A 22779-nucleotide genomic window follows, 5' to 3' on the forward strand; every position below is an offset into this window, starting at 1 on the left:
TTTTTCTCTAGCAAGCTGTTGAATTTTGTACCAAACCTGCCTAATATGTGGGCAGGACCATAGGTTATGAAAGATGTCTATATTCTGTTCATTACACTTTGGGCAAACAGATATGGCTAAAGAGCTTGACAGTTTCTTATACATTATTATACAATAGTTTTGTGTAGCACATGACAACTTCCATATTCACAGAATGTATTCAGTATTTTGTCTGACTGCTTTTTCTCAATCCCCGAAAGAAATACAAAAAGGGACACATTTATAATTAAGTTGTATATTTTAAAAAAAAACTCTGCTATGAAATGAAAAGGCTTTGTTAATTTAGAAGGGGAATTATGACACCTATACTGATATTTATGGAAAATTAATAGATTCACATTGGAATTTGGCATTGTCAATACCTCTCTATTTCTCTGTACTGCACAATGATGTCATATATGGGGTTGAATTTCTATAGAGGCATGCAAGGGCCCATGTCTATGGCTGCAGCTTTAGAGGGGTATTGTCAGATTCCTATATAGAAAGAATATATAGAAGGATATTTAAAAAAATCCTCCAGTCTGTTATCCAACACTTTGAGCTAAATCTGGTGTTGGAGCTGAGGGGGGAGAGAAGGTTACACACTCTCATGTGGCGAAGTAAAAATTAATCTGATGCAAAATAGATGTACTAATCAGGGCCGAATTTACATAGGGGGTACCCCTAGGCCTGCTGTCATTCGTTGCCCCCCCCCCCTTTTATTTGCTCAAATTTAATCATCAGAACCGGATCAATGGGGATTTGCGCACAGGAAATTCGAAAAAACGATTGTATCTCCTGCGCATCCCCAGTGTTTCTAAACCAATGTGGGTGTGGTTGGGCAGTATGCCATCCCCTAAAATCCTGCCGCCCTAGGCCCAGGCCTTGATGGCCTTTCCACATATCTGGGCCTGGTACTTATGCTAAGCTTTTATAAAACTATTATAAAAGACTGTACACCAAAATAAGCCAGTTTACCCCAAAATCTCACCAACAGAAGCAGGGTACCAAGTAAAATGTTAACTACGCACATTTCTATACAAGCTTTTGCACCAGGTTTAAAACCCCAGAACAAGTTCCCCATGACCATGTAACTTTTTGGACAGTTGTGGCCCCCCTTTTATTATGTAACTGCTACTTTTGTGTCTAAATCAAAGCTGCACATTGCAGCAACAATACAAAACAATGTAAAACAATATAAAACCTAATAAAAGCAAATGCAACAAGCTGAGTATGAGCCCATACATGCACACATTTGCACAAGAGTGTATCGTACAACAAACTAAAATCAGTAAGCAGAAAGCAATAATTCCATGCCTGCATTTCCCAGTTGTGATCTGCACAGTCTTATTTGCCATTAACTGCATCAAGGTGTATGTTTCTTTAAAGGCAACCCAATACTTATTATAATAAAAATAATCTGCAAATCTTAATGGATGTTTATGAGATATTTTGCATAAATATACTTTTTTTAAAAAAAAGATTTACGGCTGTTTGTATATTTAACTACCCATGAGTGTGAATGAGATGGGGAGATGGAACTTACAATTTTTTTGGGTACACGTCACCTCATCAAAGCAGATAATATACTGGAATCTGAAAGAATTAATGAGAGCTGCACAAAGGGGACACATCAAAAAAAATCATGAGATCTGAGAAGTGATACATCTAGAGAGGAATTTACGGTAGCTTATATGAGCAGAGAGGTAGGTTCATTGGGGTGGGAGGGGGTTAATGCAAGGTGGCAAGTAAGTTTTAACAAGCCCTAAATAATGCCATTTGTGCTGAAGCCATAGCTTTAATATAATGCACATGCCTAGTCTTGTTGTAGGGAGTGATGTACATAGGAATGCTGTGGAGAAAAAAAAAAGGAAAATAGTACATTTTGCAGTGGTTTCCTGATCTCTGAAATTGGAAGGGGTTGATTTTTAGTCTGCCTTGTCCAGTTCAATAATGTAGATTAACACTTTTATCTATCATCGTTTTGCATTGACTGATGGGCATATAAAGTGTGTGTGCGTCTCTGTGTCATTATATTCTTAATTAATTTACTAATGGTCTGTCTCCTAGGAATTAATAATGGCCAAGAAATTGCTCCTTTCTCACATTAATTCATTTGGATATGTTGCATTCATGCCATGAATACACTAACAGCCTGTCTTTATTAAACTGCTCATTGTATCTGCTCTGCACAGCTTATAGTTTTTTTTTTTTTATTTATACGCCTGTTAGACAAGTTCTTGTTGAAGCTTTAGCACATGATAGCAAACTACAGCTTAAATATGATACATTTGTTTTCATAATATTACAAGATCACCCCCTGCTGGGTAACTGGAGAAAGGCCGTTGCATGAAAGGATTTTATCAGATAAAACATGAAACATTTTGTTCTCTCTTTCCCTCAGGCAGCAATAATGCTTGCTACATTTTATTACTAGTAAATATAAACTAAGGGTAAAGAGACTGCTCCTGTATCAGTACTCTGTTGCCCTGAGTAGTGATTGCCTGACGTTTATAACATTAGTGGTCAGATAAAATGATTTTATTAAATGGGCTGTGCTGTATCTAGGTATTACTGGACATCTGAGGAAATAGTACAAACATATCTTAAATCTGGGTTAATAAATCCGTGTTTCCACCATTCTTCAGGTGAAAATTTTTTTATTTTTCAGACATCATCCTGGTCAGTTTAGCACAACCTCCTCATTAGAGAAAAACAGAGGCAACTGTTTTCCCTCTTAACAGATCAATTTGCACGTACTGTATGTGTCTCAGTAATAAAGAGAATGGTGCTGGCTTGTAAAGATAAATACGAGAAATTAAGCAAACCAGCAGGGGCCACAACATGATTTTAGAAGGTTCCCAATTAATGAAAATGATCCTTGCATGTTTTAAACTTATTTTGGCCCAAAACATTGTTTCCTTCAATATGCTCGGAATTATACTTATATAATATACTAGGAATGTAGTAGCTGATAGCAAAAGATTGAATCGGAATGCATAAGTGATGGATGAAAAAGATGCAGACAGTTTGCAGGAGGTACTGGGCCCTGCACTTTTCTCCCTACATGAGAACATCTGCTTCTGATTTTCTGAAGTATTATTCTTGGACGCCACATTACCACTGTTCCATTCTGACCTCTCAGCAAATATTTGGACAATAGAGACGTTTGAAAGAAGTAGCTGGGAGGTGGGGGGCTGATACAGGCCCAAAATCTCAGCAGGACATTTTATAGGAACTAGGCTGAAGCTTAGCTTTAAATAACCTTTTCATGGGATACAGGGAGGTACTGATTCTGTTGCCTGAACAAGAATGTCAGTTTTAATTATCAAGGGAAAATGTAAAGCAAGCTATATGGTATGGTAAAGGCAAGGAAAAGCCTTTCTGCTATTAACAGATAGAAATAATTTAGACACATAAAAATTGTGACCCCATTATTTACTTTTTTCATAATGTTACAGATGGGCTCAGTCTTAAACAGTATAGTGCAGAGTAAACCCAACAACAATTCAAATATGGAATAGCAGTATATTATACAGAGCATTTTATATAATTATTTGCTTTTCAATGTTATAGTAGTTCTAGAAATATATTTAAACATTTATACACAAGGGATTCATTTAACTATAAAGTCCAGCAATGCATTCCAGTGTTTGTCATGGTTATACAGTAATACCTGATTATTATTTAATCTTCAAACCAAATATTGCCAATAAATGCCAAAGTTAACAGTATATTGCCCCATTTCTTAGGGCATAAATCTCCACTCATAATAAAAGTATCCCGTAACTCAATATTCATAAAAATAAATCTTTTATTCAAAATGACATATTAAAAGAAAAACTTTTGCATACTGACCCTACGACAGACCCCCTTACGTGTTTCATACACCTGGTACTTAATCATAGGTGAGTGGTGTATTATATGATCTTACCAAAAGGATGAGGTTAATATGGCCTCCATCTTTATCCCATGCAAACAAGAACTTCTTTAGTTTATCAAATTGGCCACCTTATGTAGTGCTTTCTATATTCCTTACAAACTAAGCTCTCAAGAGACCTTTCATTTCTTACTACAATAGATGCATGATTAATTAAAAAAGCCTTCATTGCAATCCAGAACCATATTTGATGGGGACATAGACAATGTGATACAATACATGCAAGAAGTGGCAGCGGCCCATAACCTTTTTTACCCGTGAGCCACATTCAAATGTAAAAAGATTTGGGGAGCAACACAAGCATGAAAAAGTCCCTTAGGGTGCCAAATAAGGGTTGTGATTATCTATTTAGTAGCCCCTACGTGGACTGGCAGCCTACAGGAAGCTCTACTTGGCATTATACTTAGTTTTTATGCAAATAAAACTTGCCTCAAGCCTGGAATTCAAAAATGCTTTGACGACACTGAGAGCAACGTCAAATGGGTTGGAGAGCAACATGTTGCCCTCGGGCTACTGGTTGGGGATCACTGCTCTATGGTATGGTATCAGTTCTTTCACTGGGATCTAGGGAACATTTGGGTCAATTATCAATAATTTGGTCAGGTTTCTGATGCAAATATTAATACCTAATTATTGTATACATATTTTATTTGCATTTCTCAAAAAAAAACAAGCTACGGTATTGATTTATACATCTACCTGTAATCTCTGAATTGATTAAGGACTGAAAAACCATTTAATCCTTTTGACTGCAAATCAACAATTGCAGGTTAATAAAATACATTAATAAAGCAGTTCATATGTTATTAACTGGTTGCAATTGAATTACAGCACAGTAATGATGGCTGACAATCCATTAGCCACACTTCATTTGAACTGACACAGAGATTCTAGCTCTTGCACTAAAGTAACATGGAAACTGACAACAAATAAAAGCTGTTTGGCAGAATAACTCTTGCCTCTTATCCAATTATTTCAAATCAGGTATGTTGTAGAGGTTATCTGGATTATTAAAATGAAGGATCTGCCACTGGAGGCTTAATGGATATTTATATTTGATACCTTAAGGAAGATAAAAAGTGAGCTCTTTTTGCTACTCTTGAATTGCGCATATTTTTTTACGATTCAAATCACCACAATGCCCCGTAAGACAAAAAAAAAAAAAAACTTTCTTTAAAGCTAGATGCAGGCTTCCTAACCATAATAATAATAATTTTGTTTTCAGTCCTTTATAAGATATTAGAAGTAGTAGGATGAGCTGATAGAAATTGTTGATTCCTTGCTATATTGTTTGTTTTTTGTGCATACCATGTTTCACTTTAATAGGAAATACAGGTAGGAATGGGTTGTGTACACACATGAATTATACACTTGCAATTAAGGGCATTCAATTAGACTGCACATTGCATTGTATTATGGTTTTGTATACATTCTGTCATCATCTCTATGGCATATATCACTTGAGGAAGGGCTGAACTTGTCATAAAACCTTTGAGCCACATGTGTTTGTAAGATGCACCTTCAATAAATACTAGGAAGACCCCACTTTTGCATTTAATAGGTACGGACTCCATTTTTTCTTTGAGCTTGTATATACTGTCAGACAAAGAGGCCAGGGAGGTACCAGTAAAGCCACATGTTCTTTGCGTAAAGTAGGATGAGCCCCCATAAGTGCTATCTTGGGGCTTTTTGGTAAGAGATCCTAGAACATGCAGGGGTATTTCCAATGAATTAGCAGTGTCTCTGTATACAACTCTCTGGGTCCCCCCTGGGATTTTACATATATGCTGGAAAAGTGATTTCTCCCAAGGTGAGCATGTTGGGTAGATCTCAGATTAAGAAGCAGGTTCTTAAATATGGCTGTCAATTCAACACTAAAATCCCAAAGGGATTAAGAATAAATTGATATGCAAATCATATATTAGAGCTGTTATTTATTTTCATTTTACCTATTATCCAGAGTGCTCTGGACCTGGGGTTTTCCAGATTATGAATCTTCCCGTAATTTGGATCTTCAGAAGTCTACTAGAAAATCATGTAAACGTTAAAGAAACCCAATAGGCTGGTTTTGTTTCCAATAAGGATTAATTATATCTTAGTTTGGATCAAGTACAAGGCACTGTTTTATTTTTACAGAGAACAAGAAAATAATTTTTTAAAATTTGTATTATTTGGATAAAATAGAGTCTAGGGAGGCAGCCTTTCCATAATTCTGAGCTTTCTGGATAATGGGTGTTTATTTTGTACAGTTAGGGGATATGTTATCCGGAAACCCATTATCCAGAAAGCTCCGAATTATGGAAAGGCTGGATCTTCAGACCTTAAGTCTACTAGAAAATCATTTGAATAATAAATAAACCCAAAGGGCTGGTTTTGCTTCCAATAAGAATCAATTATATTTTAGTTTGGATCAAGTACAAGGTACTGTTTTATTATTACAGAGAAAAAGGAAATAATTATTTAAAATTAGGATTATGTAAATGGAGCCGACGGGAGACACCCTTTCCATTATTCGCAGCTTTCTGGATAATGGGTTTCCGGATAACAAATCCCATACCTGTACAAAAATAAACATACTAATTATATCTTAGTTTGGATCAAGTACAAGGTACTGTTTTATTATTAAATAGAAAAAGGAAATAAAAAGGAAAAGAAAATTTGCATAAAATGAAGTCTCTGGGAGACCATAATTTGGCTCTTTCTGGATAACAGATTTATAGATTTATAGATAACGGATCCCATACCTGTACTACAGAACATCGATGGCATTTCAAACATGCTGTCAAATCATTATAGTATGTTAATAAAATGGCCAACATCAAAGGTGCTGTTTTATTAAAGGGGTACAGTTGGCAATAGCAAATGTGCAGCTGTGTGTTAAGACACAGTATTGCAGCTTGTCTGCACAGCAGGCCACAAGTAACTACTGTTTGATTTGAAGCAGGTTGCTGCTGGTTGATCCCTGTAAAATGCTGTGCAATGCTGTGCAAAAATATATTCCAGAAGGTGTATTTACTTCCATGCAAGGTTTATAGCAACTTCACTGGTGCTGCTTTCTAACAAAACACAATTATTATTAACATGTATTTATAGAGCGCCAACATATTGCGCATCGCTTCTTACATGCCACACAATTACAACTGAAATTGTAATCGAGGTGTTGCTGTATTTTGTGCTTTCTCAACATGGAAGTAAATGAACGTGTCTTAAAAAGGAATGTAAACCATTTCTGCAGTGACTTTTTAGACATCTGACCATGAACTTGGAGGTGTTGAACTGAGGAGAATTTGTTTTGGTTGGAGGATCTTCTGTGAAAAGTCTGATTATCCTAAGTGCTGGATGCTTGCTGCACAATGTTGCTGCTTCCCGTGCCCCCCAATCTGTGCTGAAGCCAACTCTCAATCACTTGGAATACAGAAGAGGTTACCTCTGGCAGCTCTTAATGCAAAGCATGGAAAGCTCCTTCATATACCTTTAGTGTCTTCTCCTCACTTTGTATGGTGTCAATCATAACGTGAAAGACACAAATAACACACAACTTGTCCACAGTGCCATGAAACAACAGGAGTGGGACATTAAAGAGCGGGAGGGCTTTCTCCACCCGAGATGTGGCATTTAGCAACTGCACGCCAAAGGAAACCTTCAGTCCTCCATACTAAACCAGAGGATCTGGGGAATAGTCCTCAACCCCTTTCTTATTGAGAGATTTGAAGCTTGGATCAATACTGCCCAAGGAAAGGTTCCGGAGGACATAGTTCAGCAATTTAGCTGCAAAAGCCTTCAATGATGTCGCAGATTGTGGGTTTGGCAACAGCAAGAGAGATGTCAGGATTAATCCAGAAAAGTTGTCCCGTTTCTCATCAACAGTCAGGATGGCAATCGCTCCTCCCATGGAGTGTCCACAAATACAATTACAAAACATGCCACAAGAGCAGAAATTGACTTAAGAGACGCCTGCATTGTTTCATGCCAGATATGCTGTCCAGCACCCTAAGAAACAGATTCATCATATTTATAAATGATAAACAACATCAGAGCAAATATAAACCCTCAATAATAACTAATAAAGCATGAAGTTACTTTAGAGTCAAGTACAAAACAAGTGACTATAAACGTGATATCTGGACACAATTCTTAAAAAAACTTGTTGGTACCGGTAAGAACAAGAATTCACAATCTTTGGCTCTGCTTCAAATTCTTAGTTATGAAACAAATATTTGTTATTATTAATCAGGAAGTAACATCACAGGTGCCTTCACAACCTTAAAGTTCTCTTTTAAATATCGTTCCGCTGACACTCAAGGTCACATACCTTAATATTTTAAATTGTCATTGAAAAGCTGCATTGCTTGGCCACACCCATCATAAACAAGGCTGTCACATTTTAACCAGAATGCCATCTATGAGAACATAAATCATATGTTTATAACTCTGTAAAGACAAATAAATCTATGAGCTTGTCCTATAGATCCCATGCCATCTCTACATTGCCTATATTGGGATGCTTATTCTAACAACTCTAACTAACTTTAATTTATCCAGACAATTTAAAATGATGTAATTAGTCTAGAATATCACATTTTTATAGTGGATATTACCATGTAACTACTAGCTCCTAGTTTTAAAATCTCTTACACAATTCACTTTGGGATATTAAACCTCCTCTTCCCTACCACAAAACCTTTTTATTAGGTATCACCCCCAGCATATGTACAGTACACATAGCCAGTTTAACAAACTGAATTCAAGTACAGGTATAGGATCTGTTATGGGAGTCATATTATTTTCATTATTTAACATTTTTAGCACTAAAAGTCTTGCACGCAAAGAATGGTTTTAAACCACATTTTTGCCATTTATTAAGCGTAAAAACTACGAACATTTTTAATTTGAAAGTACACCAACTAAAACCTGCAGAGGTCACACAGAAGTCAATCGGAGGTTTTAGAAGTAAGTAAATGAGGATTTTAAACTTTTTGGATTCTTATTCGGATTTGTTCTGTATTTTTATTTGGTCATGCTTTTTAATAGATAACATTCATGCTTTTTTAACATGTGAGCTTAGTCGTGGTTGAAAAAATTTCTAAAACTACACAAATTTGAATTTTGATTAGAGAACCAGTGAAGGAATTTCCTTGTGCGCATTCGTGAAAGAGCACCCGGTCCAAGGAAGTGTGAATTTCTCCTACAGTTGGGGGGCCTCAAGAGTCGGAACTAGGGGAAGGTGTCAGAAGAGGTACGTGCCTGGTGCCCCTCTACCGTTACACCCTAGGCATGTGCCTCTTCTGCCTACCCCTATTTCTGGTCCTGGTTTGAATCTACAGTATTTGCCTAGAGATGTGGTATAAAGTGAGATGAGCAGGGGACCTAAAACAGCGCCTTGAAAAATAGATACAGAGAAAAGGAGTTACGGGTGGTTGTTCTGAAAAATGCTAATATAAAGGAGCGGTCAAAAAGATAAGATTTTAGCCACAAAGAGCAGTGTCATAAATACCAATAGAATACAAGTTATGTAGTAAAATATTAACTCTGTTAAAGGTTGTAGGTGGATTGAATATGATGGAGTATAGCCATGGGATCTCTTATCAGGAAACTTGATATTCAGAATGCTCAGAATTAAGGCAGGGCTGTTTCCAATAGAGGACGTTTTAAGCATACAATTCAAATTTGTAAATTATTTCCTTTTTCTCTGTAATAATAGCAAAGTAACTCCAAAATGTTATTATTTAGTATTTTCTGATGGAGCCTGAAACAATCCTTATTAATTCACAATGTTCCCGAGGGTTATTATAGAGTTTGTGTTGCTAAAATCCCTTTTCTTGGAACATACTGTAACTACAAATCTCTTGGAGTGGGTGTCTGTGTGTAAGATTTTCTAGATACAGCCATAATAATAAACAATAATGAACAATAATGAGCAACATGTTTTACTATCAATATAAATAGTAGTCTTACTATTGCCTTTACAATTTATATTAACCCTATTGGTGTCAACTCTCTGGGGCAGAAAAGGGTTTAGAATAGAAGAGGGTAAGTATAATTCCTTAGTTTTGCTAATACGTAGATTGTTCTATTTGATTTGATCCTCAAAATATCTGGGAAAGCAGGCTGTTAATTTCCAGCATATGCCTTGTTCTGTGCAACAGCAAAACTGCCAAGAATTAGGAGCCAAGTACGAGAAACTCTAGTTGCTAACGAGATGGGGCCTGGCGGCAAAGCTTAGCCCCACTATCAGACTCACACATAAATGAGTAATTATTATGCCCAGATACTTCTACATTGTTTCTTATTGCTTTACAGTTTCTGACATAAAGGAGCATACTAAAAACTGTACAGTTGAGGTGACAGTTTCACTTAAGGCACAGTAGGATACCACACTGGTTTCGCACTGTAGTGCAGTCTCACCCACTAACCTGCAGTGTCAGTCATAGCGTTTTCATTTGCATAATGGAATTTTGATAGATCTCAAGCCTGCTGTGCAAAACTTGATTTTGAACTTCAGCTTCCTGGGGGGGTATTTAATGTTGTGTGTGTGTGTGTGGTCAACTGGCCAATCATTTGCATAATTTCTGTTTACCCTACTTTACTTCAACATCCTCACAGCTGGAATATCCTCATGGAATATCTACGTGGGTGACCAGCGTCAGGGGCCATTATTGCATGTCTTTAAGACAAGATCTGTTTTAATGAAGTGCTTATAATGCTTATAATACATGACTTAAAAATAAATGCTTATAATAAATGACTTATAAATAAATGCTTATAATAAATGACTTATAAATAAATGCTTATAATAAATGACAATGCAACTCAAAGGCTTTAGAGCAGAAATGTCAACTAATGCCATGTGCCATAAATGATCTAGGATTTTTTAAACTGTTCCTCTTGACAAAAAATGGTGACATGAAATAATGTCTAAAAAATGCCTGGAGTGGATCATTATACCCCCTGACATTAGGTTACTTACATATACTGTATAATCTGGGTTGAAAAAGGACAAAATCCATCAAATTCAACACCTTGATGTGGGTGAGGCAGCCGCTCTTAATCTGACTCCAATAAACAGCTAAAGTTTTAACATAAATAAACTTTGTGAAACTGTATTGATAGTTAGGCCAAACTAGTGCAATGTTCACTTGTAGCTTTGCACCTTATCTGTTGAGATGCCTGTAAAAAAAAATCTCATTAGTGAGAGTGTGATACAAATCAAAGGAGACATGTTGGGCCAGATTCAATTCAGTGAGAAAAAAGTTTATCATGTGAAAGTCATGGACGAAATACAATTTGAGATGCAATTCAATTCAGGAAAACTTTTCTCACGGTTTATCACATGAAAACTCCATTGGGAAAAAAAAACTGGAACTGAATTTGGAGAAACGTTTTTTCTCTTTGAATTGAATCTTGTCCATGAGTTTTTACGTGGTAAACCATGAGATAACTTTTTCTCATGGAATTAAATCTAGCCCTTTGTGTGAACAACAAGAATGTGCTAATGCATTATACTATTTTAAATATCTAAGGAATGTGCTTAAAAAGTAGTGTTTTGGGTTGATTTATTGAAAAATTCCCCCAAAACCCTACTAGTCCCAACTATCTATTCCATTTCCTGCCTACTGAATTCTATGGTTGTGCAGGGGAGCCAGCGGCGCTCAGCACATTGTACTGTAACAGCAGCAGCTAGGCTGACTTAATAGGGAACCAAAGCCTCTTCTTGTTTGTGTAACTGCAGGGCTGTCCCTCCAGGCCTGGATTTGGGACAATGCCACAAAAGCCCAGGCCTAGGGAAGCATAAGGGGTGGCCGCAGGGGTAGTTTGAGAGATTCTGGAGCATTAAGTGCTTAGGTATGAAAAGGATGCTCATGCATGAAATCCTGTGGGAGGGAGGGAGAGCCAGATGACACTGGCCTCCAGGTGTCCTCATGGGGAAATCAGCCCCTGTATTTCCCTCTTGCTGTGCTCCTGGCAGAGACTAATGCTCATCCCTCATTTCAACTCAGACAGTGACTGTAGCAGACCTGTAGGGCATTCCAATAAAGGGGCAATTTTTAAATATAATATTAATTTTAAGTCCAAAGTAAAATCTGCACCGTATTTTATTCGTTGATTGCCTACAATTAGGTTGGTTTTCACCAAGCCTATATTTCTCCTTTAACACATGATGACATCTATGTCGCTATACACTACACATCAGAAAAAAACACACTACAAAATATAGATTTTATTGAGATTTAGCATTTTATATTCATTTCCAGGGTCTTTTCTGGCTACGTCACTACTAGAGGTGGCAGACCTGATGCAGCCCCTGCTGTGCCATAATGTTAGTGTAGGGAGCACTACTGCCCTATGCAAAACTAGAAGAGCAAACGGGAGCACATAACTTAGAGCATACAGACTAGCACTATCATGCTGGGCCTTTAAAAGTTATGTAATAGCTGGCATATAACTACAACAGGGCATACATGTTAGAAATGTGGAATTGTAGCTTTTTGTTCACGGATCCGCACACACACAAATTTGTGCAGTGGCAGTAACGTTACTAGAGGGGGGGGTGAGCCCTGGTGCATAACGCGCAGCCGGGCCCCCGCCCCCCTCCATGCGGCCCGTATTTCAGTGGCGTGCGGGCTGCGAGGGGCCCTGAGGGGGTGCGGGCCCTGGCCTGCTCACACCCCCTGTTCCCCCGGTAGTTCCGCCACTGTGCAGTGGGGAAAGTGCCTCTTCTTTATTGATTTATATCAACGATCGGGTGTGCAGTGTTACATTTCACTTGATTCCTAGAAATGTGGAATTGACATTAAGCGGCTGAAGGGCACATGGTGTAAGTCTGGGCATGTTCAGAATCCTCATGTGACAATAACATTTAGGCTATCAATGCAACTGTAGCTAGGTCCGTGACATTGTATAACAATATAAATTTAAGCAAACAGTAGCATTGTGAAATCCATCAAAAAACAGTCATGACATATCAGCATTAGAATAATGGGTATAGCTATAATCCCTCCTATCCCCGATAATGTTCCCAAAAATCTATTCAGGGCTTTTTATAGCAGATATTACTATAATGCTACGGACTACACAGAAGAGGAGGTTGCTTGTTAGGAGCTTTCAGTGCTGGGGAGACAGAGAACTATATCACTGCAGATTTCAGCAGGAGACTCCAAGTATCCCAGAGCGATCTGTGGGTCATCTATGAGATGTGAAATCTGCTATATTCAGTGTTTTTTTCCCCGTTTCATTTTCTCTAGCTCCATTTGTTCAATCGGGTGTGGGACTTTAAGAGAATTTTCACTGCAGTCAAAAGAAATACTATATTTGCAAGTCTAACTTGTTAGCTAGACTCTTTCCTGCCATTTACCTGTTAATGCAAATCATTGGTTCTGTCATGAATGATAAAATAGACAATATTGTAAAAATGCATATCCTAATTGGAACTAAGGGCTATGCCTGCAATTATAATATGTCACTGAGCTCTCAATGCATTTATAAACTTAGTTTAATGTAGAAACAGGTATTCAATATACAATTTAAATAAATATAGGAGAAAAAAATACAAATAATTTTGACTTTGTTAATAGGACAAAATCACACAGCTTTGACTCTCCTTCACAATTCTTGAGGGCTGAGTTCCAGCTTCAAGGAGAGACTTGCTCCACAGTACAAGTTTAACAGAACAAGATGGGGACACTTCTATTTTTAGGGCTGTCCTAAGGCAATTATGGCACCGGGAAAATGATGCTGTGAGCAAGCAGTTAAACGTGAGGTTTTTCTGGCGGGCACCTTGGAGGAGTGAGATAATTATACCCAGTGCTCTGTCTAATAATGGGACTGGTTCTTGAAAAAATATATATATATTTTAACAGCTTAGAACATATTTATCGTTAAACAACAACTTTTCTTTGTTTGAACATACAGAAAATGCACAAAATATATTTATGACGGCAAATTCATGGTATATTGCTTCAATAAATCTTTCCTTGTTTAAAATTGTTTAACCTTATTTAAGCATGCTGATTGCTTCTAATTGTCTAACTTAAGGCACTGGCACATGTTGCGTGTTATAGCTTGTGTTGTAGCTTGCTACAATACATCAGTATCTCAATTTGCATCCCACTGTGGTTAAAGGGGATGTCCACCCAAGGAAAAAAAAAATTCTTTGTATAATGCATACAATGTAATGTTAATATAATTCCATCATTCAATATGCATTTATCAAACATTTTTAATTATTAAGAAGTTTTTTTTTAATTAAATTTCAACTGAAAGCAGCCTCTGTCTGTCCTTTGCTATTATCTTCCCAGTTTGCCAGACAACAGAAACAGTGTGTCAGGAATCACTCCCTCATATCCCCACATTGCCTTGCACACGTGTTATTCCATTCTTCTCAGGACTGCCCAGCTGTCACCTCTCCTAAAACTAGTGAATGTGGAGAGGTGACCATAACGTTGCAACCTTTTTGGTTTTGTAAAACTGCAACTATGTAAATGTAAAAGAGGATGGAAGGCGTTAAAGTTGTCATGGCACAGGGGTGATGTTATGATGAGGTTATATGAGGGGTGGATGAGGATTGAGTGCCTAGAACAGAGATTTTTTTCTGGTTTTAGAGCTGTAAAACCAGGACAGTTAGTTTTTTACCAAACAGCCCAAGGGAAAACTGGGTTGTCCAGTTCAAAACTGTTCAGGATTCCCTCTAGGTGACAGGCTGAAGCAAGCATTCTGGTGCTGCAGTCAGCCATTCACTGCTCAGTTGGAATTCAACAGGGTGCTTAAATATTTGGAATTAGGAGCAGTGACAAGTGGACAGGTCCTGTCTGCTGCTGTTTTCCGCCTGATGACAGTGCTGGACAAAGGCCTGTGTGCAATTAGCTTAAGGCATAGTGGCAATGTCTTAAGCGATGGAGAGCTGACTCTCCATAGAATGTTTCAATGGTATTAGTAGTCAGAGAAGGGAAACATTTCCATTCATACCTTTATAAACATTAGAACCTGTGTCTTTCAGCCAAGCAAAGAATTGTGGTGTTGTGGGGGCAAAGCGTGGTTTCTCCAATATAATAGATGCGGTGCAGTCACACTTATAAAGTAAGCATATATTATCCAGAGACATGTGATCCAGAAAGTTCCTAAATACATCACTGCCATGTCCCACTGTGTTTTTATCACTTTTTTGTGAATACTGATTTGCTTTTTCTCTAATAAGAAGACAGGACTTTGTACACGATATTCACTTTGTTTGCATCAAGCAGTGTTCACAGCAAACCAATCCTAATGAAATGTTTTTTGCAAGCCTTAATTCATGGTGCTCCACATTACAGAAAGCCCCCTTATCTGAAAAATGCCAGGTTCCAAGCATTCCCATTGTTTGCTTCAAAGATCAGTAAAAGTGCAACAGTTCAGCCCCCTGTGTCATATTAAATATTGGTTTGCAGGAATGATGGGGGCCCCCTAGAATAGTACCCCTTCTAAAGGTTTGATGGCTGCACAGATTTTGTTTAATAGATCCCACACTTGTACTGACAAATATAATGTAACAAATGCTGCACTGAAGTTTGGGTAATGTAACAACTTCACATGGAACCTGGTGCCAAGAAGGGGGGAGAAATGGCATCCCTAACTCTTCCCATAGGCTTGCAATCTACAGCACACATAGCGGAAGTATTCTGCTGCACAAACACATGTTTTCATTCTGTCTTTCATAACACAATAATTGGGCTTTGCTAGTACTAGCAATAAAACCCACACAAACGATTGAATTGAACATAACAGGCAGGCACCAGGACACAGTGTTTCAGCATTATTTCATATCCACTCGGTGCGTCATACTGTAGTTTGTTGCACAACAAAAACTTAATAGCTGTCTTATTATGACGCACAGACGTTCTGTTTGTTCAAAGATGAAGTGATGCACAGACCAATTGTTACTGCTGCTATTAATGCACAGCACATTTCTTAGCCCAATCGTGTCCACAGGAGGTCACCGTTGTTACATAAAAGCTTTTCACTTTGTCTTTAATGTATAGAGGATTTAAAAACTGCATTGCTTATCTATTTTTTTCTGTTTCATTTTACATACTGGGCATTGCGAGCTTAGACACATACTTATTGAAAACTTCATTGTTGCCGGCTGTGTTTACACACAAGGTGAAGGTGTTGATTAGCTGCACAACTGTGAGTGAGTGGGGCAGATATACTAAAGAGCGAAGTGGCTAACGCTAGCGACTTCTCGCTAGTGTTGCCACCCACAGGGGCATCGCCAATTTACTAACAGGCACAAGCGCCAATCCGCTAGCGAAGCAGACCATCGCTAGCGGTCATTCGCACTCTATCACCAGGCGAATTTTCGAAAAAGCGGATTTTACTGAACGTTACCTCTTTCACCTTCACCACCTCAGACCAGGCAAAGTGCTAAAAAGAAGCTAGATCTTTCTCAATCTTCTGTCACTGACATCATATCCCGTGAGCCGATGGCGTCTTTTCCTTTTTTCAGGTGATTGCCGGCAAAAGTCCTAACAAAATTTTTTTGGGGAACTTTTTTTTCCAGACGTTTCCTAACATATGGAACATTTATTTTACAGTGGGCTCACGTGTAGGGCATTATATAAATTCTCTTGTCTTTATTAAGGTTCCCTGGACATGTGTAATATAAACCGGTAACTTAAACCATTTGCAGCAACATTTATAACTAAGACGTCCATACAACTTTAAATTTCCCGCCCTATGCAAATTGACCTAAGCGCAAGATCACTAGCGAAGTTTCGCTAGGCACAAATAAATGCAAGCACATCTTCGCCATGAAATGCTTGCACAGCTGAAGTAACGCCATCGAAAAGTCACCAGCGTGCCGGTATGAAACTTCGCATTTTAGTGAATTATTTGTATCATATTTGCTCCTGGCGAAGTGGTGCGATGGGTGCGAAGCTGATGCTGGCGAAATTCACCCATTAGTGAATCTGCCCCATGGATGAGTGATTGTCAATCCATTTGTGCAATAGTGCATTTGATCTTGCATTAAAATACAGCTGACACAAGATGAATATGCAACATTGAAAGCACAGACAACAATATTGCAAACACAGGTACATACAAAAGACCCAGGTAGAAAGAATTTTGGTCTAACAGAGTCTGGAACATGCTCCTGCATTCATAATGTAATGTATAGGTCTTGAGGCTGCAGAGCACAAACAGACCAAGAAACATCTGAACATGCCTTTAAAGGGTACAGTTACATTTTAATTCACTTTTAGCATGTTACATTTTAACCACCTTTCCTACTGTTTTGTATTTCTATTCATGATATTGATATTAATTACCTATCCCAGTTTGGCTCTTTTAATTGTAAATGCTTTTGTTTTTCAAGGTTGTCAGACCCCAGCAAACAAAAACAGATTGATTATGAAGCTTGAATCTTTTTGTTATTTATTTTTTAACTTTCAGCAAGTTCTCTTCATGGTTACTGGGGAAATAACCCACCCCACTAGCGCAGGGGTCTCCAACCTTTTTTACCTGTGAGCCACATTCAAATGTAAAAAGAGTTGGAGAGCAACACAAGCATGAAAAAGTCCCTTGGGTGCCAAATAAGGACTGTGATTGGCAATTTGGTAGCCCCTATGTGGACTGGCTGCATACTTGAGGCTTTACTTGGCACTATACTTAGTTTTTATGCAAAAATAAGCACCTGCTTTGAGGACACTGAGAGCAACATCCAAGGTGTCGGAGAGCAACATGTTACTCACAAGCTACTGGTTGGGAATCACTGCACTAGCAGTTCCTCCTTTGGAGGAGGGAACTTAATCAGGGGAGGACATAGGCATCAAAATGAGTCAACATTCTTTTAAGCAAGCTGTTGTGCACTTGACCAGTTACCGTACCCCACAATATAAGCTTTCCTTGTCCTTCAACACATTCCTTGTAATTCAAATGCATAGACTCTATCCTCCTTGGCGCCTGCATCTAACCATATCTGAGAACTAATTTCATCCTCCAGATGAACAGAGTCAGTTTGCACCTTTGTCTAATAATTATCTGGTTAATAATGGGGAGGGAGTTAGACAATTGTGGAGTTACATATTCCATTCTGTTTTGCTAGAAAACTGGACCATTTATGCCAACTTTTTACAGCACAATTCAAACTTGTGTAAAAACTAAATGGACTTTAAGGGGGTTATTTACCAAAGGTCGAATTTTAGACCTATAATGAACTCGAATGAACTCACAACGAATGGTTTCTAATATGAGAAAAAACTCGAATTGATCCATTGAACTCGAATAGCTTGAGTTTGATCAAGGCGAAACCCTCCAAAAAAAACATCATGAAGGCTATTAACATCTTCAAATGATTCAAGGGACCTCTGCCATTGACTCCTACATGCAGGACCGCTATCAGAAATTGCAGGGCCCCATACGACAAAATTTCCTGGGCCCCCTGGGCTGCGCCCAATGCAAGCCCCACCTACAGGTTCTCCCTCCCCACCACACAGTAAAAAAATAAAAAGATATTGGTGGTCAGGGCCCCCCATAAAAAAACATTTGTGGCCAGGGCCCCCCCCATTAAAAAATATTGGTGGCTAGGATCCCACATTATAAGAGAATTGGTGGCCAGGGCCCCTTAAACGTCCATGCCTTCCCGAAGTCAGCAGCTCTCAGAAAGATGGGAAGCCCGACTAATTAAGTAAGTGTGGCCGGGCTCCCCTTACCCTCGGGGCCCCCTACAACTCTCCCCCCTGTCCCCCCCTGATGGCTGCCCTGCCTACATGGCTCCAAAGGTTTTAGATGGTGCATTTTCAGATTCAAGCAATTTCCAGGGTTAGTGTATAATATATCTTGAAAAATTCTATTTTTTTAACCCTGAATTTTTGACTAAAAAATACCCTCGAAAACTCGAATTTTTGTGGAAAACACAACTCGAACCTTAATAAATCTGCCCCTGAGAGAAAGGAATTTAGCTTATGCGCTGTCTCACAGCATATCTATACTGTCCCTCTGATTCCATAACTGGTTTGTGTTTCCCTTGACTCTAAGTGGACAGTTACTTTTATAGACATATCAGGGAACCAGATAAAAAAAATTATAGTAGTAAAGATTAGTAATGATTAAAGTATAGCTGCACATACATATACACATAACTTTAAATAAACAGAATAGAACAGGCCCAGGACAGCCATATATTTTAGCATACCTCAGTGACTCCCAGCACTCCCACATAGGACAGCACTGTCATCCCAAGCACAGAGTATCATTGTGACTCCCTGGGCAGTGGCAACACATTGGTCCCATCAATATATGATACAATGGCACCAGACAAATATGACACAGCTGCCCCAGCATTTCATGATAGTGACCCCAGCAAATTATCACACAGTGTCCACAACAATATATAAACACTGATGTATTTCCTTATAAAGTGGCCCCAACAACATATGGCATTGTGACCCCAACAATATAAGACCCATTGGTCTCTACAATTTATGTCACATTAACCCCACTATTTTATGACAACACCCCCAGCAACATGACAGTGACCCCAGAATTTCATGACATAATGGTCCCAGCATTTCATGATGCTGACTACAGGTTTTTATGGCACAGTGACTCTGTGACATATTGATGCCAGTATTTCAAAATACAGTAGCCCAAGTAATTTATGACAAAGTGGTCCCAGCATATCATGACATAATAAAAGGACTACAAACCCACGTGTTTATATGGACATAAACCTTCTGTGTGGCTCATATCATTATATTTTACAGTGAGTTTGCATTATGCTGCACTCAAGTACATACTGTAAATAATATGCTTTGTAATAGTCTAGAAGAGGATACCATACTTTAGATTGTAATCATTTTAATGCCATGTGTAGCATTACATTAGAGGGATTAGAGGCTTTAGATGCTGTTACCTAATATACAAGAGATTAAACATCCTGCACACTCACTGCCAGCTAATAATGTCTGGGTGAGTACTTTTTGTTTACACAGAGTTACAAATTGTTGAGCTACAAGATGCCAATTATGAAACAAAATGTTTTGGTTCTATGTTTAGACTACTTGTTTGGGCTGGAAAAGTTCCACAAGATATTTTGCAGGGCATTAGCTGCAGGTAGATGAGCTAGTGTAATATGTAAGCCAGTTGTGACCAGCAAGCATTCATCAAACTGACTTTGCTCATCTCCAGCTCATAGCTCCTGAAACTCCTTATAAACATAGTTTACTCCTCTGGCCAGATTAGAAAGGAGATTGGAATTTTAAAGGGGTAGTTCACCTTTGAATTAACTTTTGATAGGATATAGCAACATTCTCAGTCAGTTTTCAATTGGGTCAATATACTTTTTTTTCTATATTGCTGGCGTATGGAGTTCCATTCACTATGATTTATACATACTTTTACTTCAAAATGTCCATGTGTAAGCTGGCACCTAACCAACATTAATGGTTCAAATAGATGGAGGTCCAGGGAAATCTTGAAGTCTATTAAAAAGGACCCATAGTAGCATTCAGGCAAATAAGTCTCAGGACCTAGCTGCCCGAGTAAATGGGTGATAAAGGTTGTAAAGTCTTATTGGGAAGAATCAAGGTTTGCATACAGTAGAACACCCATTTTACATTTTTCAGGAGACCAGAAAAAAATTATGTAAAATCCAGGAACATCTAAAATCAGGGAAATGTATTATGCATAATATATAGGTGGGACCACAGAACAACAATGTAAAATGTGTTAAAACTTAAAATCATTGGATGTAAAATTTAAGTTTCACTGTATTTATACAATAGGGAGTCTAGGACTGTGCTGTTTTCCTCCAACTAACTGGTTAGTAATTCTACAAAAACATAACTTAAGCTTTTTGAAAAATAAACATAATTTCAAGCAACTTTTCAATATACATCATTCAAAAAAAATGCAGACTTTTCTGGTTTCTGACAGTTCCTTAAGCCTAGCCCCCTGCTGATCTCTCTGACTACTTTGCTGAGCTGACTGTACGGAACGCATATTAGGACATTGTCAGGGGAAATCCATGTCCTGCATGTGATCTCCTATTTTAGAGGAATGCAACCTTGCCTGCTTTTACACTCACCCCTCCTCAAAGCAGACGTCACACCTCGCTCCTCCCTTCTAAGCTGTCAGGTGCTGCACCTCACTCCTCCCTCCTCAGCCACCCGACCTGGGTCCTCGCTCCTCATGCCTCCCTCCTCAGCCATCCGTCCTGGGTCCTAGCTTCTCCCTCCTCAGCCGTCAGCTGTAGCTTGAATTTGATTGCTGCAATTAAAAAACCTAAAACGCCATTGGCTAAAACAAATGGCAAGAACAAGTAACTATAATCAGGGTGCAGGGCTGAATATGTGCACCCTGAGGAGTGAGGCGCAAAAGCTGCCGGCTGAGGAGGGAGAAGCTAGGGCCCAGGACGGATGGCTGAAGAGGGAGGAGCGAGGATACAGGACGGATGGCTGAGGAGGGAGGAGTGAGAAGCGAGGACCCAGGACGGATGGCTGAAGAGGTAGGAGCAAGAGCTGACGGCTGAGGAGGGAGGAGCGAGGTGTGATATCAGCCTCAGAGGATGGGTGAGTAAAAAAGCATGCCATGTCGCATTCCTCTTGCTTAGGACAGCACATGCAGGACAACAATTTCCCCTGACGATGTCCTAAAATGCGTTCCGTATGACTGACTACTGTTACTTTGTATCAACAGCCAGCTGTCCTCAGCCTGCATCCTCCAAACCGCACAATTCCCTGCACACATGGTTTCAATAAGGAACAGAACATCACAGTGCAATGCATTGTGGGTTATGTAGTTCCTGCATGCTGTCTGTAAGCTGTGGAGAAGTTGTTACAATTTGTAACATCAGTGTTTAGTCCCTCCTTCCCTGCCAGGATTTCAAATGATGCAGAAAGAGAACAACTGTTAAAAAGCTGGATTTCAGCATAGAAATGGCATTTATTCATACTTTTTGAAGAAACGGGTAACTGTGGTGGGAATATTAGGGATTTCTGTGTTATGTGGACCGCTTTGTCAAATTTTGGTCTGGAAGCCGGAGTTCCCCTTTAAATGAAACCTGACCATCTATTGGTAGAAGTACTGTATCAACATTTTATGAATATACAGTCTGTACATTGAAAATACTCACCATCAGAAGCTACCATCAGAGTCTATAAAGTTAATTAAAATATAAAACTTTGCTATACATGACTTGCAGCTGGTTATGGATAAAGAGCAAAAGGCAAAACAAGACCTATTTTACCCATAGGTTACCACTTGTTTATAATAATTCCTACTCTAAACTGACGTAAATGCATTAGCTATTTGGTAAACATGGGGTAATAGTAAATTGATATTAGTCAGCACATGATAGGTTCACGATAGCAGGATGCAAGTCCCACAGCAGCCACTCATCACCGGAATCACATATTTTGCAGAATTCAGACAGCTCAACTTCAAACAAACCATCTTTACTTGTCAAAGATACGTTCTGAGTTAAGAGGCTCTTTATAAAGTCCTGATCAATAATGGAAACATGGCAGATGTTTCACAGCTAGCACCTGCCTGCAGCCTGTTCCTGACATACCTAGAAGCATATATGGCATTATCCAGTTTGTACCTTGAGGAAGAGTTTGTGTGAGAAATATAGCAGTGAATGCTGAATTTACCAATAACAGTAAATGTCAAAACAACAGACATTTCCCATTGATAAATATGGGCCAAGTTTCAATTCAGTGGAGAATCTGTGAGGATATTCAAAAAAAGGAGTGAATAAGCCTTATCCATGTAACCTATAAAACAGTGGTTCCCACTTGAACACTTGCCCTCTCCCTACCCATTGTTCTGTCATTACTGATTTTACA

General features: G+C 38.7%; 1 protein-coding gene and 1 pseudogene across 1 annotated transcript in view; both read right to left on the bottom strand.

Annotated features, from left to right (window-relative positions):
• The window catches only part of rora.L (RAR related orphan receptor A L homeolog), a 248802-nt gene that overhangs the window by 179509 nt on the left and 46514 nt on the right, over positions 1–22779 (bottom strand). The gene's annotated exons all lie outside the window — the stretch shown is intronic.
• LOC108710605 lies at positions 7128–7925 on the bottom strand (annotated as a pseudogene).

Source organism: Xenopus laevis, chromosome 3L, assembly GCF_017654675.1.
Source record: "Xenopus laevis strain J_2021 chromosome 3L, Xenopus_laevis_v10.1, whole genome shotgun sequence".
NCBI lineage: Eukaryota > Metazoa > Chordata > Amphibia > Anura > Pipidae > Xenopus > Xenopus laevis.